This window comes from Ornithodoros turicata, chromosome 10 (assembly GCF_037126465.1).
Source record: "Ornithodoros turicata isolate Travis chromosome 10, ASM3712646v1, whole genome shotgun sequence".
Classification (NCBI taxonomy): domain Eukaryota; kingdom Metazoa; phylum Arthropoda; class Arachnida; order Ixodida; family Argasidae; genus Ornithodoros; species Ornithodoros turicata.
In genome coordinates this window covers 15,654,630-15,667,756 of record NC_088210.1, presented here as the reverse complement: position 1 = coordinate 15,667,756, position 13,127 = coordinate 15,654,630, and the positions used below count along the sequence as shown (strand labels likewise).

Sequence of the window (13,127 nt, the reverse complement as noted above, 5' to 3'; positions counted from 1 at the left end):
TAAAGAAACAAACGGGTGTGTTGGAGTACAATACTGGTCCATAAATATAAGTCCTTCTCTCAAGTTCCCGGAACGATGCAACTCGATCCGCGAGATGCGCGCCAGAACGAACAGTAAAGAGGTCGCAGATGTAGGTCAGTTTATTATACGGTTTTTCGTTATTCTTATTCCTTTTTCTTCTTTTTTTTCGACTTTTTTTCAGAATACATCTGGTTTGACTCCGAGACGAAAGGCTGCTGGCCCGACAAGGTCCCGCAGCCAGTCCATACAGTCATCCAAGATAGAGAACACGTAACTTCGAATCAACGTTCAACGTGACCAAACCAGAGCTATAAGAAAGCAATGTTACGTGCTTTCTTGTAAATATCACCATCCATGTCATCATCACTTCTCCATTTATTGTTGTTGTTGCTTCAAATATCAAGCAATGGGATAGGGTGCGGCCTCAGCGGCGAAACATCTCACTACATCGTCATCACTTATTATTTGTTGTTGTAAACATCAGAGTCAATATTGATTGATAATCGATAAGTCGTGACTTCACGTCGCGAGACGACTATGATCGTGTGCGACGCCACAGTGGTGACCATGCAATATATTTCACGTGAACTCGTAGCCAATGAGGCTCGTGCACATGACGTCACGCGCAGCCTTTGAGCCACGTGACTCGGAAACACATGGGGATGCGTCGCAGGCGCCATACTGTGGCCCGAATGAGGCAACATCCCCTCGTAAATTGCACGTATAACGCAACAATTAACGGCATGCCCTTCTGCTGTGACTATATGGTTTCCCGAGTCACGTGACAAAAACGTGACGTCACTGCACAAGTTTCTTTTTTTTTATGACTGAATTTGACAGCAAGCGCTTTCGCTGCGGTGACTTCACTGGCGGTTTTAAAAGCGATAGCTTCATACAGCCAACCACTATATCCGTAGCTCGATAGGGCCAGTGACACCACGTGACTCAAAGTGTTCCGCCAATCATCTACCGCATTCGGCTGAACCGAACTGATATTGATGCCGCCATCTTGGAACTGAACCGATTGAAGATTGCTGTTACGGGTTCAAGTAACGGTTCAAAAACATTCAAATTGTCTACGTGGGGGTCATTAATATTTGTTCGACATGGGTGTACCTCGAAATAATGTGATCGAAATCCCCGTTGCAAAATAAACTGCTGGAAATAAATGTTATCTGGCTGTAAAATGCACAGTCGCGCGAAGGAAAATGCCAACAGCGAACTTTGACTATCGGGACATGCAAATACAAACACCGAATACCTAACCAACCTAATAAACTAACCAAAAGGCTGTCCCGTCGTGTCCGCCCTGCTAAGCCTAACGGCCGCTAAAAAAAGACTTGTACGTAACGCGTTACAAGTAATAGTGTTCTTATTAATCTTTTACTTTCTCGAGTAATTTTGCAACTAATCGATTCGTTTTCCCAGCAAGTAATTTTTCAAGTAGTCTGGTCACAATTTTGAGTAACCGGTTACAACAAGTAATCGATTACTTTTCGACTAAGCTTTACTCATACACGAAACCAACCCCACAGGCCCCACCACAGCCTTCCTTCCTCTTCAACACTGCCATGTCGATTAATCGCCATGGCTTCAGCGTTTGAGAAATGTTCATGGTGATAGAGACAAAAGACGAAAACAGTGTCTTGTTTAAATGAATAATGTGTTTACATAAAGAAAAGCTCATAAGAAAGTGTCGTTCCTCCTGGCGACGAACTCCAATCACAGGAAGAGCGTCAAGGTATACGTGTAATATCACGAACTTTTATTAGCCATATGACTTATTGTTATCGAAAGCAACGTTCAAAGGTACGCCTTACTTTTTTTAGCCATTATTTTATTATAATTTTAGCCGAGTATAAGTTGGAACGATACAAAATTACTTGCGACACAAGAGTAATAGTAACGGTAACCAATTACCTTTGTCAAGTAACGTGTACAAGTCTGCCGATGCGGCTTTCGTTCCCTAAAATGACAGGGACACAGGGGGCATAATGGGGAGGGGAGGGAAATCCAATGTAAATACTTTTCTTGGGGGCGATCCCCCCCCCCCCCCCGGATCCGCCAGTGCTTGGACAGACAATCGGAACCCGTGAATTTGAGTGGTTAAATAGTGAGGTCGGATTTTTAAACACGACATGTCATCTTACGAAACACTCGAGCGTTTTCTTTGTTTCGAGACAGTGAAATCGGGAATTAGGGAATCTCGCAGCCGGGAATATCGAAGCCCTCCCCAACGAACATGAGCGTGTGTAAGAGTTGTACATTTTAGAGACCTTGCAAATATTGTACATTTCCACCGCAGTGGAATAGCCACCCGACAGAGATTCGGGGAAGGCGCGTTGGACGGGGGACACTTGACGCCTCAGGGGGTCTTCGCGACCAGATGCTCGCTGGCAATAAATCAGTAGAGTGGGCCAAGGAAGATGCACTGTCCAAAGTTGCATGGTGCACGGTTTGACAGCTTGGTCCGTTACCCATAAATACCGAGTAGTGGGCGGACAATTAGGAGGTGCCTGGTTCGTTCTAAATTCAAACTAGGCCAACCATGAGTTGGAGACGTTTGAACCGGGCTTCTGGGATTGGTGTTTGCTGGCGGGGTGTTGTGTCTCAAATGTCACCCTTTTAAGCGGAGGACACACGAAAATCCGTCTGGTGGAAGCCGCAACGACTTGATGAAGACGAGGCGAAAGCCCCGTGACTTCAGTCGCTATAGTATTGTCTCGTATACAGTTATGTAAATAACTATGTAAATAAAGCACAGTTATTGTTCGAGAATGCCGCCTGTCGGACGTCTCTTGGGAATATCTCCGATCTGTGAGCACATCAACGGACCACCTTCCAGCAACAACGGAAGAAACTTTACTGCGTGGAACGACTCCGAGCGTTTGCCGGCTTCCAATACGCACTGTATCCGCAAAGAGGCTCACCCGACACCCGCGTCCAGCTATTATGTGGTCCGAGGGCCCTAGATCACCAATCGAAAGGTGGATAGAATATTGCATCTGTACACGTACACGGGTTCAAACATGAACAGCCTCGAAGTAAAGTAACATTCCCACACGTCTTCGCACGACCCCCTGCGTCCACACGGGATATTTTTGGCTGGCCTGGTTCCGCCTTCGTTAGACCGTCCCTTTTTTACGAGTGTGACCACTGAAGTGGAAAGCAGAGAGAATTCCAAGAAACGCCATGAAAAAATTAAGAAAAAAAGATCACTCGGTAGAAAGAAAGAAAAGGGGAAAAGAGGGAAAACGAGGGAGTACAGTGACATGTAAGGTGAGTACGGTTGCACTGTGGGTACCGTGCGGGTATCACGAAGGAATGTCACCATACTGGACTGGCGCCGCTCGAGCACTTGTTTGGCGCCGCCACTATCGGGCGTGCGCCAGCACCCCCTCGTTGCGAGCCTGTCGTTTGTCGTTTCAGCCTGGGGCGCGTAGTGCACGTGGTCTCTCCCATGTTATAGGGTTGCCACATTTCGCAGTGAAAAATAGCGGCTGATGGAGAAGAGGTGGAATAGAGGGAAAGGGCAAGCAGGTGAGGGATGGACAAGCACAGAGAGGGAAAGAGCGAGCGTGCTCGCTCAAATACGAGGGAACATAATGCTCCTGTGTGGGGCAGGATTATTGATGTTAGAAATTGCTATAAACAGGCATGAACGTCACACTGGATTGTATTGGAGCAACCGGACTGGATTGCCACTCACGTTGAAAAACGCCTCAGCGCAGACAAGCCCTTCTTTGCGGACGAAAAATCTCATGATGGTTGTATACAGCCTAAGTTCTAGCTGGCTCGACACATCCACCAACAGCTTTGCACAACCTCATGCTCTTGTCCCCTCCGAAGGCAAGACTGTAATGAATAACTAAGACAATGACTGATGACTGCGGAGTTGAGTCTGTGTTCCAGATTTATTCAGCCGTAGTGGAATGTTGAAGGGAATACCCCGAAAAAGTCGACGTGAAAGGTCTTGAGCCATAAATACCGGCAAAAGGCGGCCGGTATCACCTTTCTACCGGCAGCCGGCAGAGCGACCAAATAACCGGCCCTGCCGGTATAATACCGGCCTGGTGGCAACCCTACTCCTATGTAGTCTTTCGTTTTGGTCTCCATGACAACGGAGCGGTCACGTGGCACGCATCGTCTCCCGCGGCGAAAGTTGGGTTGTTCGCCACTTTTTCGACAGACTCGTCGTGATCATATGCATGGTCGTCGCGAGGGAGAGACGAAAGAATTCTCGTCTTTCGGCTCCCGCTTGGTCACTGCGGGCACGGTGCTGCGGGCAAACATGGCACATCTTCATGCTGCCTTTGCTATCGTACAGGAATAAGCGAGCGCGTAGCATCCAGTGAATTCCGTAGATTTCGCGATGCGTTCAGCAGTGCAGTGGACACTGCTTTTGGAAGAACGGGTCACGAGGTCCCGGATGAAAGTCACGTGTTCGTTCTGTTCGTGCAAGAGCTGTGTGAGCCAGCAATGTGCAGCATCCTGTGTATAGGACACACCGTAAACGCGTCGTTAAATCTTACGTGGACTCAACGTTGTTCAATTTATCGAGTGAACAGGTACATCAGAATGTTTTCGCGTTGTACTGCGTGCCATATGTGCGTGCTTCGTTCGCTTCTGCAAGCAGGAAGAGGCAAATGCGGAAATGTAAACAACACATGTGTGCGTAAAGTTCCAGGAAGTAAATAAGGCGAGCATATAACGGGCGCTGTGGAATGAAAGGCCAACTTCACGCGTTTGAGAAACATGTGTTTTCAATTCACTGCGTTTGTAGTGTACGGCGAGAAGACACGCTGGTCTCAAAAGCTATTGCTTTGGCTTACAATTACGAGGGAGCCGCTGTCCCGCGAGCAGGACCGGACCTACTAAATAAAGAGCAGACCTAACCATCCGGCTCACCTCCTACGGAGAGTGTTACTGAAACAACAGTTGGCGGCGCTCCCGCTAGGTGGCGCGCGAAGCCCTCTGTTGTTTCTGTGGTAATGTAGGCGATGCAATGCAACGAAAGATGCGATTTTTCGCTCTGTTGCGTATTTTTCTTTTACTGCTACGCATGCAGGGTTACAATGTTTGAATGATGGATAAATAACCACACACTGGATAAGGTGAGAAGTCTCCATAACTATATTTATTTAGTAGGTCCTGCCCGCGAGGCTCTGAAAAGCGCGCGAACTTCCACAGACGAGCAGACGACAAGAATGGAGGCGATTTGAACAACAATTATAAAACGCCGCGACAGTCTCTGTAATTGATAATGATTCACTCTTTTCCATTATGTAACTTCCTAAACAAACTAATACAACAGAAAAAAGACGGTTTATAACATTATTATAAAAGAATATGCGCGTGCACCAAACGTCTGATGCTGAGAGTACCGTCTCTGAGTCACGGTGCGGAGAGAAGGAAAACCACCATGCGTTAAAAACTCGTCATTGGTCACCCCTCGTCTTTCGTCTGATAGAGGCCCGGACGACGACTACTAAAGACTATACGAAAGACAACACGGGAGAAACGTGAACAACGCGACCCCCTGTTTTCACTCCAAGGAAAAGTCACATCGAACTTCGAAGACAGTACTGTCCAGCGCTGATCTCTTGAACTGCGCGCTTTGTCCAGCTTCACATTGCAACCGATATACAGCGTGTGTCACGTAAGACTGATCAAAATGTTTATGAAACAACTACGAGAGCAGCATAGACGTTGTTTTTGCAGTTGATTTCTACGGCCAGGCAGACATCCTCAGGAAGAGAGATATGTAACTACCAGATGACTCATTACCTGAAACTCATTAATTAAATTCTTAATTAGGAAATTTCGTGCAAAAGCGAGATAGCACATCGAGAGACTATCTTCGTTGAACACCATTCCACATTTAAAAAATCCTGAAACACGCACATGCCCTAAAATATCCATACCCGAATTTTGGGATGCAGATGAGCCGAAACCGAAAAAAGCGCTCGTGAGGACCGCATCGCACCCACACTGACGGAGGCTTATCTGGGCCGGAAAGCAGGTTATCTGGACAGCTGAGCGACATCTACTTCAATTATCTCCACCGCTCCAAATCACGTGGCCCTCTGACGTGTACTGCACGCGTTCCCGGTCACCGCGGTTTCGGTTTCGGCTCATTAGCATATCGAAATTCGGGGATGGATATATTAACGCACGTGCGTGTTTCAGGATTTATTAAATGTAAAATTGCGTTGCAACTAGGATAGTCTCTCAATCTGCCATCTCGCTTTTCCCCGAAATCCCCTAATTAAAAAGTTAATTAATGAATTTTAGGTAATTAAGTCATCTTGGAGTTGCACACTTTCTTCGAAAGGATGTTCGCCTGGCCATAGAACCCAACCGCAAAAACAACATCTATGCTGCTCTCACAGCTTTTTTTTTTTTAATAAAAATTTCGGCCAGTCTTATGTGAGGCACCCTGTATTTCGATGCATATACGCAAACACGAAGTGGTAGAATTGCCGCCAAAGGCAGCAGAATTGTGTTGTCACACATCAACTCTTGTTTCGAATGACAACGTTTACTGTTCAAATCTTCGGGATTGGGCCTTGCAAAATTATGGGACTCTGCTACGCACCGCGTCAACTTGTATATAAAACGTGTAACTCCTCCTCAACCCCTCGTCGTCATGCCGTAACAATAAGAGTCAGCCAATGAGGATCGTGTTTTCAGCGAGCTGCAATCATTTGCGTGTTCTTGAATTCGCAGAACGGTGAATCGGAGTAGCACACGAATTCTAACTTTATATGTCTACGTAGCGAAGGAGGGAAAGGAGGCAATGAACAGACCTTCTAGTGGTGTTGGCAGTGCACTTTGAGTCGTTCTCATGACGTCACGCAGCGAGATCCAAAAACGATAACTCGCGTGAAAAGAAAGCGGGGAAAGTTCAAACAGTTTCTGCCAAGCCGCCAAGGGAGCGAAACAGCTTGGAGCTCCTTCCATCGTCGCTTGCAGTTATCGAATGAAAAACAGCGAATAGGAAAAAAGCAAGAAAACAAACGACCGTGGCTGCTAATGACTGCGCGATGCTGGTGGTATCGTATAACAGTGTGTCAGACCAGAGCGATTAGCGGCTTGAGGAGGTCTCAGATGCTCGTTGTCGGAAGTATTAGAAGAGGTTTCGGTTTCAGGCTCACGCAAGATATGCTCCTATCGGTGCTTACGTTTGAAAAAATAGCAACGGTTTAACGTTGCGAAATACGCGCCAGTGCACCGCGTCATTATTCGTCCTAAAAGCCGCGTCCCTCCTCATTATGGTCGGAGCACAGAGGTAGGAAACAAAGCTCGGTGTGACAGTGCAAAATATTTCGATGAAGTTTGCGTCAAATTATTTTGTCATTGAATTGAATTTGAGTTACAACTAGCGGTTTCGCTGCCCACGCGCACGATCTGTCAACTATGGAGCGGCTGATGCGCATGATCTTGAGTGCGCCGGACAAGGTTATCTCCATGTTCAATAGATGGCGCCAGATGGGGACGTCAGAACGGAGCCGTATATAGAGAGAGTTTGGCCATCTTTTTCCGCTTCGCGGGCGGAGCCCGTTTCGACGTCAGAGTCGCCGTTGCACCGCCCAAAAATCCTGAATCCAAGCAAAATCCGCTTATCAGCCAGCAGGTAGGAGCCATTTTATGCAGTCCACCGACCGGTACTTTTGTCGCGCTCAATGTAATCTACCAACATCGCCGACTATGACCCACAGGCGCCTGTGAAATGGGGGCTTTATTACCAAACTGAGAGGATTCGAAAACGAAGGGTTCTCGGAGGACGCGGTACGCACGTGTCCTTCCCCTTGCATCGTGAACGACGCTTTGCATCAACATGGCGTCGGCGACCGGTTGACGACTGGACAAGAGAGCGCGGCGAGGGAGGTCGTTCAGCCGTGAAGTCGCATGACGCGGTTCGAGTTAGGCTCCTCCTACTGGCCAAACTCTCTCTATAAACAGCTCTGACGACAGAAGAGGGGATACCGCACGAACGACGCGAGCTCGTCGGTCCCACTCCAATCCGGTTTTGGTCCTTTGTGCTGCACACGTGGGTTTGTTCTGGCGCGCGCGCCGAGGGTGGTTCGCTGGAGAGCCGCTAGGATACAATGCCAATGTGAAAAGGGTCCATCAAACGTCCTGTCGCTGCCGTTGTGGGATGTGGCAAGTTGCAGCGGGAGAAACGTATATGAGAGACTCCCGAGCAGCGATGTCTTCGCTTCGTTGCGGCCCTATCTGTATACAGGGAGTTTCACTTAAGAGTGACCCCTAATTATTTAAAAAACTGTACTTAAGATAAAAATAAGAAATCTTCTGAATACTTGTGAAGGTTTTTGCCGCCCAAACAGGTGGTTTCCATCCGTGTACCTCATTAACTTGTCTAATTAAAAAAATGGCTAGGAAGCAAGCGAGCTGGTGAAGATGATGCATAATGTAAAAACCCCGAGACTAGAGAATGTCTGTCCCTTCGTGCTCCCTAGTCTCGTGGTTTTTACATTATGCATTGTCTAATCAGTTTAATTGAACTCAAAAAATTTCCAAGGAAATGTATTTTTTTGCGCTAATTAGAAAGCCCAATGCCCCAATGCCCCAACACCCCATTTCAGTCACAACTACAGGATCTTTCACGATCTTTCCACAAAAATTCGACACCCGAAAATTTGCCATCTCTGCAAGCCCGTTTTCGGATTTCATCAGTGGCGGCGCTATCGGCAAGTCCCGAAGACACTCCCACTGCGGATGAAAACAGCATGACAAAAACAGAAAAAAAAGGGGGGGGAGGGCGGGGACCGGCCCAATCACGCATTTTGTCTTCGCAAGCTTATCGTTAACAAAACGTTGTTCCCGCAATGGTGCTCACATTTTAAGAGTAAATGACTTTGGAAAAGCATAAAAGCACAGAGAGCAGCGCGTGCAACAAAGCGTTCCTAAATCGAAACTTTAGAGAGGATCACGTGGTGGACAGGAAATAATGGCGGTTTTGACAGGAGCGACCGCCAGAGGAATTCGGCCGGTATTTGTGCCCAGAGCTATGTTTGTGCCATGCGGTCCATGCTCCATTGTCCCTGGTAAACCTTCAATGACGCAGAGTTTCGCGGAGCTTGCTTTACTACCCCTTACACCCACAGTTCCACGCAATCCCTCCAGAATCGGCAGTTCATTCATGATGAAAGATGAAAGTCACTGGATGAAAGTCCCTTCTATGTTGTTCCAGCCTCAGAACATCAGTTTATCTCTAGTTCATTTATGTTTTTTAAACGATTGTGTCCTTCAAACGTGGCCGCATACGGGCACGGTTAGAAGATAACGGGAAGAATGGTATTTCGCTGGTACGAGAAGAAAGCCTCGAGGAATGTGACGTGGGCCGGGCTTGGGCCTCTCAATGCCTTTTGATCTCGGACATTTTGACCGCTCTTCTTGACTGAAAAAGGTCACTGTGCCACACAAAAGGGGTCGCAGTGATGGGAGGTGGATGGGGGTAGCTGGTGGGGTAGCCAGTGGGGGGTTTGAAAGCCCCCGAAATCGTACCTTTGGTAGTGCACATGAGAGAGAGAGAGAGAAAACGAGGGTGAAATCCTCCTTTTCCTCCATGTAAAGTTCCCATAGATCCTCCCTCCCGAAATATTTTCGGGGCTACGTTATACTGCGGGCAGGCTACTACGTTAGTCGGCTGTTGGGAATTTGGGACGTGCTCAAGTCACACGAAGAAGACCGAGAGACAAGGACCCTGTCCTAGAAGTTTTGTTTCATTAGTGTTCAAGTTAACCCCTATTCATGCTGCTCAAAGATCGAATTATCGTCGATGACAGATGTCACCTACTGGATGTGATCCCTGGCTAGGGATAATCTAGCAATACCGAAGACAACGTGGTACGTTGTTACCTTGCAAAAAGTACGAAGCTGAAGAAGATGAAGCTGATTTCAGGGGACTGTTGCGGCGACGTCACTGTGAAGGTATTCTCGTCAGACCCTGAATGTAGGCTGAATGAATGCTGAGCTCAAGATCGCGGGTTCGATCCCGGCCGAGGACGGCAGCAATGTATGGGTAGTAAACGTTGCTTCCATTACCGTGTGTCGGAGATTTCCGGCGCACGTCAAAAGAACCCCGGGTGGTTCAAATTATCCGCAGTCCTACCCTGCGGAACGTGCATGTCGCCATATTATAGGCAGACAACCCTCACGTGGAACATCACGGCACCGTTATTTCGGCCACCCTTCGTCACCTGTACAGTGCTGGACAAAAGTTTACGGAACACCGCTCCGACGCATTCCTTTCTCAGAGTGACACGCTCGCAGCCAATGGTGCCGTACGGCCTTGCAAACACGTGACTGGCTTACCTAAGCACATGTCGGTGTGGTCCCTTTCACTGCTATAGCGTGTCATGCTATAGCGTGATTTGTACTCTGTATCGGCACCACAAACAAGGAGCTCAATCTTCCCACTTTCACAATCCCCCCACCCTCTCTATTCGAGCAACCGACGTCACAGAGAAACGGCCCTGTCAAGCTCTCAACAATGGGTATGCGAAGGTATTTATGCGAAGCCTCAGGACAAAAAGAGAAACGGAAAACGGTTATTTTCCTCGGCGTCGGAAAAAACTCCTTCAAATCAGAGTATCAAACCGAAAGGTTTTTCGTTTCGGTTCAGAGAAAGCGGTTCAGTTCCGGAGTAAAAAAATAAAAATAAATAACGGTTCGAAACCGGTTCGAACCCATTCAGTTTCAGATGGTGTAAGGAGAATTGATTGCAGCGAAAATAATCCCCTTTATTATTTCCAACAGAAAGGGGGGTTAGAAGGTCCTACCACGTAACTTATCGACAATTAAACAAGGAGCCCGTCTTGCGCTCTTGCACATTGTTGTAATGTGAGGAGTCTGGAGTTTCCTACACAAACACCCATGGACGCCATGTATTGCGCACTTGAGGTCTTGCGACAGGTAGCCTTGAAGGCCAAATAGTTCAATTTTCCATTTGAACCGAAAACATATATTCGGTTTCCCTCATGAGCATAAGATTTTGTTTCGTATTTCGTTCCGTTCTGGTTCGCTCAAAAATAATGTCTTTTTTCTTTTCTTTTCTTTTTTTTTTTTGGGGGGGGGGTCGGTATGCTCCGGAACCCTGTTCCAAATTCCCAGTTCCGAATGAAAAATGAAACGTGCGATACGCTTGCTTCCCATCATGCCCCGCGTGCGATTTGCCTCTGGATATTCTACCCCCATTGGGATCACATGAATGGGGGTCCAGGACAATTGCTCACCAAAAAACTGCTGAGGCCGAACAATTGCTCACCACAGAACCGCTGAAGCCGGACAATCGCTCACCGCCTCTTTCACCGTTCTTATATTGTGTGTACCAAGAAAAGTAGTTTTTGTCAAACGGCGCTACAGCACGCGTGCCCAGCTGTGAGGAGCCTCCCAACCGCATGATCAACTCTCAAAAGCGAGCCTAAATTAACCTAACCTCTGAAAACTAACCTAGGCCCCCGTTCTAACCTAGGTTCCCAACGGAGACGATTATTCCAGATCCCCCGCAAGTGGGCGACATCTCGCCTCACCCTCTTCGCTGGTGGATTTACTAGATCCCTTAGAGGAAATCTTAAAAAGCTTTAAAAAAAAAACAGAAGACAAAAAGTCAAGTATATGGGCGCCATAAACGCGAAATAAATTCACATCGCATAAAAACTCGTAAAAAATTAAAAAGTTGTTTGGTGAGTAATTGCACGGTCTCAGCAGTTGTTTGGTGAGCAATAGACGAGTTCAGAATATCCCAGAGTGCTTAGCGTCGCTTTGAACTGTGGGAGTTTACTAATACGAAAGAAACGGGTGGCCTCGAAAGTGTTCCGATTTCTCCACTACCGTTCCATTGTCCACGACGTGTCAAGGTCAGCTAAAGCGAAATGTAAAGGATTATTCTTCGTTGCCCCGCTCAGTAAGTGCCCAGGATGCAATGCGTGCGCAAAGAGCACTGGGATTTTCTGAACTCGTCTATTGTCCGCGCCCCCACGAATTGTTCATCACTCTGGGATCGTGGTTCATATTCTGTTATACGTTTTCTTTGGCACACCTTCTAGCCACTACTACGTTAAGCGACGAAACAGCCCACATACGGCGCATGGTGGACGGTCCCATCGCAACGTTGCAGCTGACTATGGAGGGGTGGCAATCATAAGGCCGAAACTCATAAGGCAGAATTATCAGAAGGCCGAAAATCAAAAGGCCGAAAAATCAAAACACCGAACAATCATAAGGCCGAAAACCAGATGGCCGAAAAATCAAAACATCGAACAATCAGAAGGCCGAAAAGTCAGAAAACCGAATTATCGAAAGGCCGAAAAATAAGGAACCCAAGATACGAAAACTGTTATTCCAACTGCGATAAAAAATTCGCTCTACAAATTAAGTAGGATAGACTTGTTGTGAATTAATACGGCAAATAAATTATTTCACCGAACTTCGTGTTAATAGCATACATTCGATCACCTAGGGGTAAACAAAAAGGAAAAGTAGACATATGAACCACTGCGTTATTGTATGTGTTTATTGTACACAATGGCAATAAGTTAAAATGAAAAATTACGAGCTATGCATGACATTTCCCATTCTCATCCCATTTTCAACAACGACTTCCACCTAAGTCATTCCTAAAACCAGTTCCCTATCATCAGCTCTGACTCAAAACCGCACCTAATTGTTCGGCCTTTCGATAATTAGGGTGCTGCTTGGGGAAAGTCGAGTGCAATAGGGGTGGACGGTATGTGTCTTATCAATGTTTTTAGTTTCACGAGTCTGTTCAAGGTCTTCCACCTACCCGTCCACCCCTATTGCACTCGACTTTTAGTACATTTTGCTGCTTGGGAAGTCATTCACTGGTATTCATTCACGAGACACTGCCTTTTTGTAGTAAACATGTTGTGTGTCAATGAGAAAATGGCTAGAAAGCAAGCGAGCTGGGGTTTTACATCATGCATGTTGTGTGTCTTTTCTCTCTCTCTCTCTCTCTAGCCAGTCTATTTCCGAGCACCAAATGCTACGCATTCCTATTATTCGATTCCTGATATAAGAGCCAGGAAACTTTATAATCTTATGACAAAAATAGTCCCATT

The 13,127-nt window shown here is 46.9% G+C and overlaps 1 protein-coding gene across 2 annotated transcripts in view; it reads right to left on the bottom strand.

Moving 5' to 3' along the window:
- LOC135370650 (uncharacterized) overlaps window positions 1-13,127 on the bottom strand; it is a 40,718-nt gene that overhangs the window by 25,004 nt on the left and 2,587 nt on the right. The gene's annotated exons all lie outside the window — the stretch shown is intronic.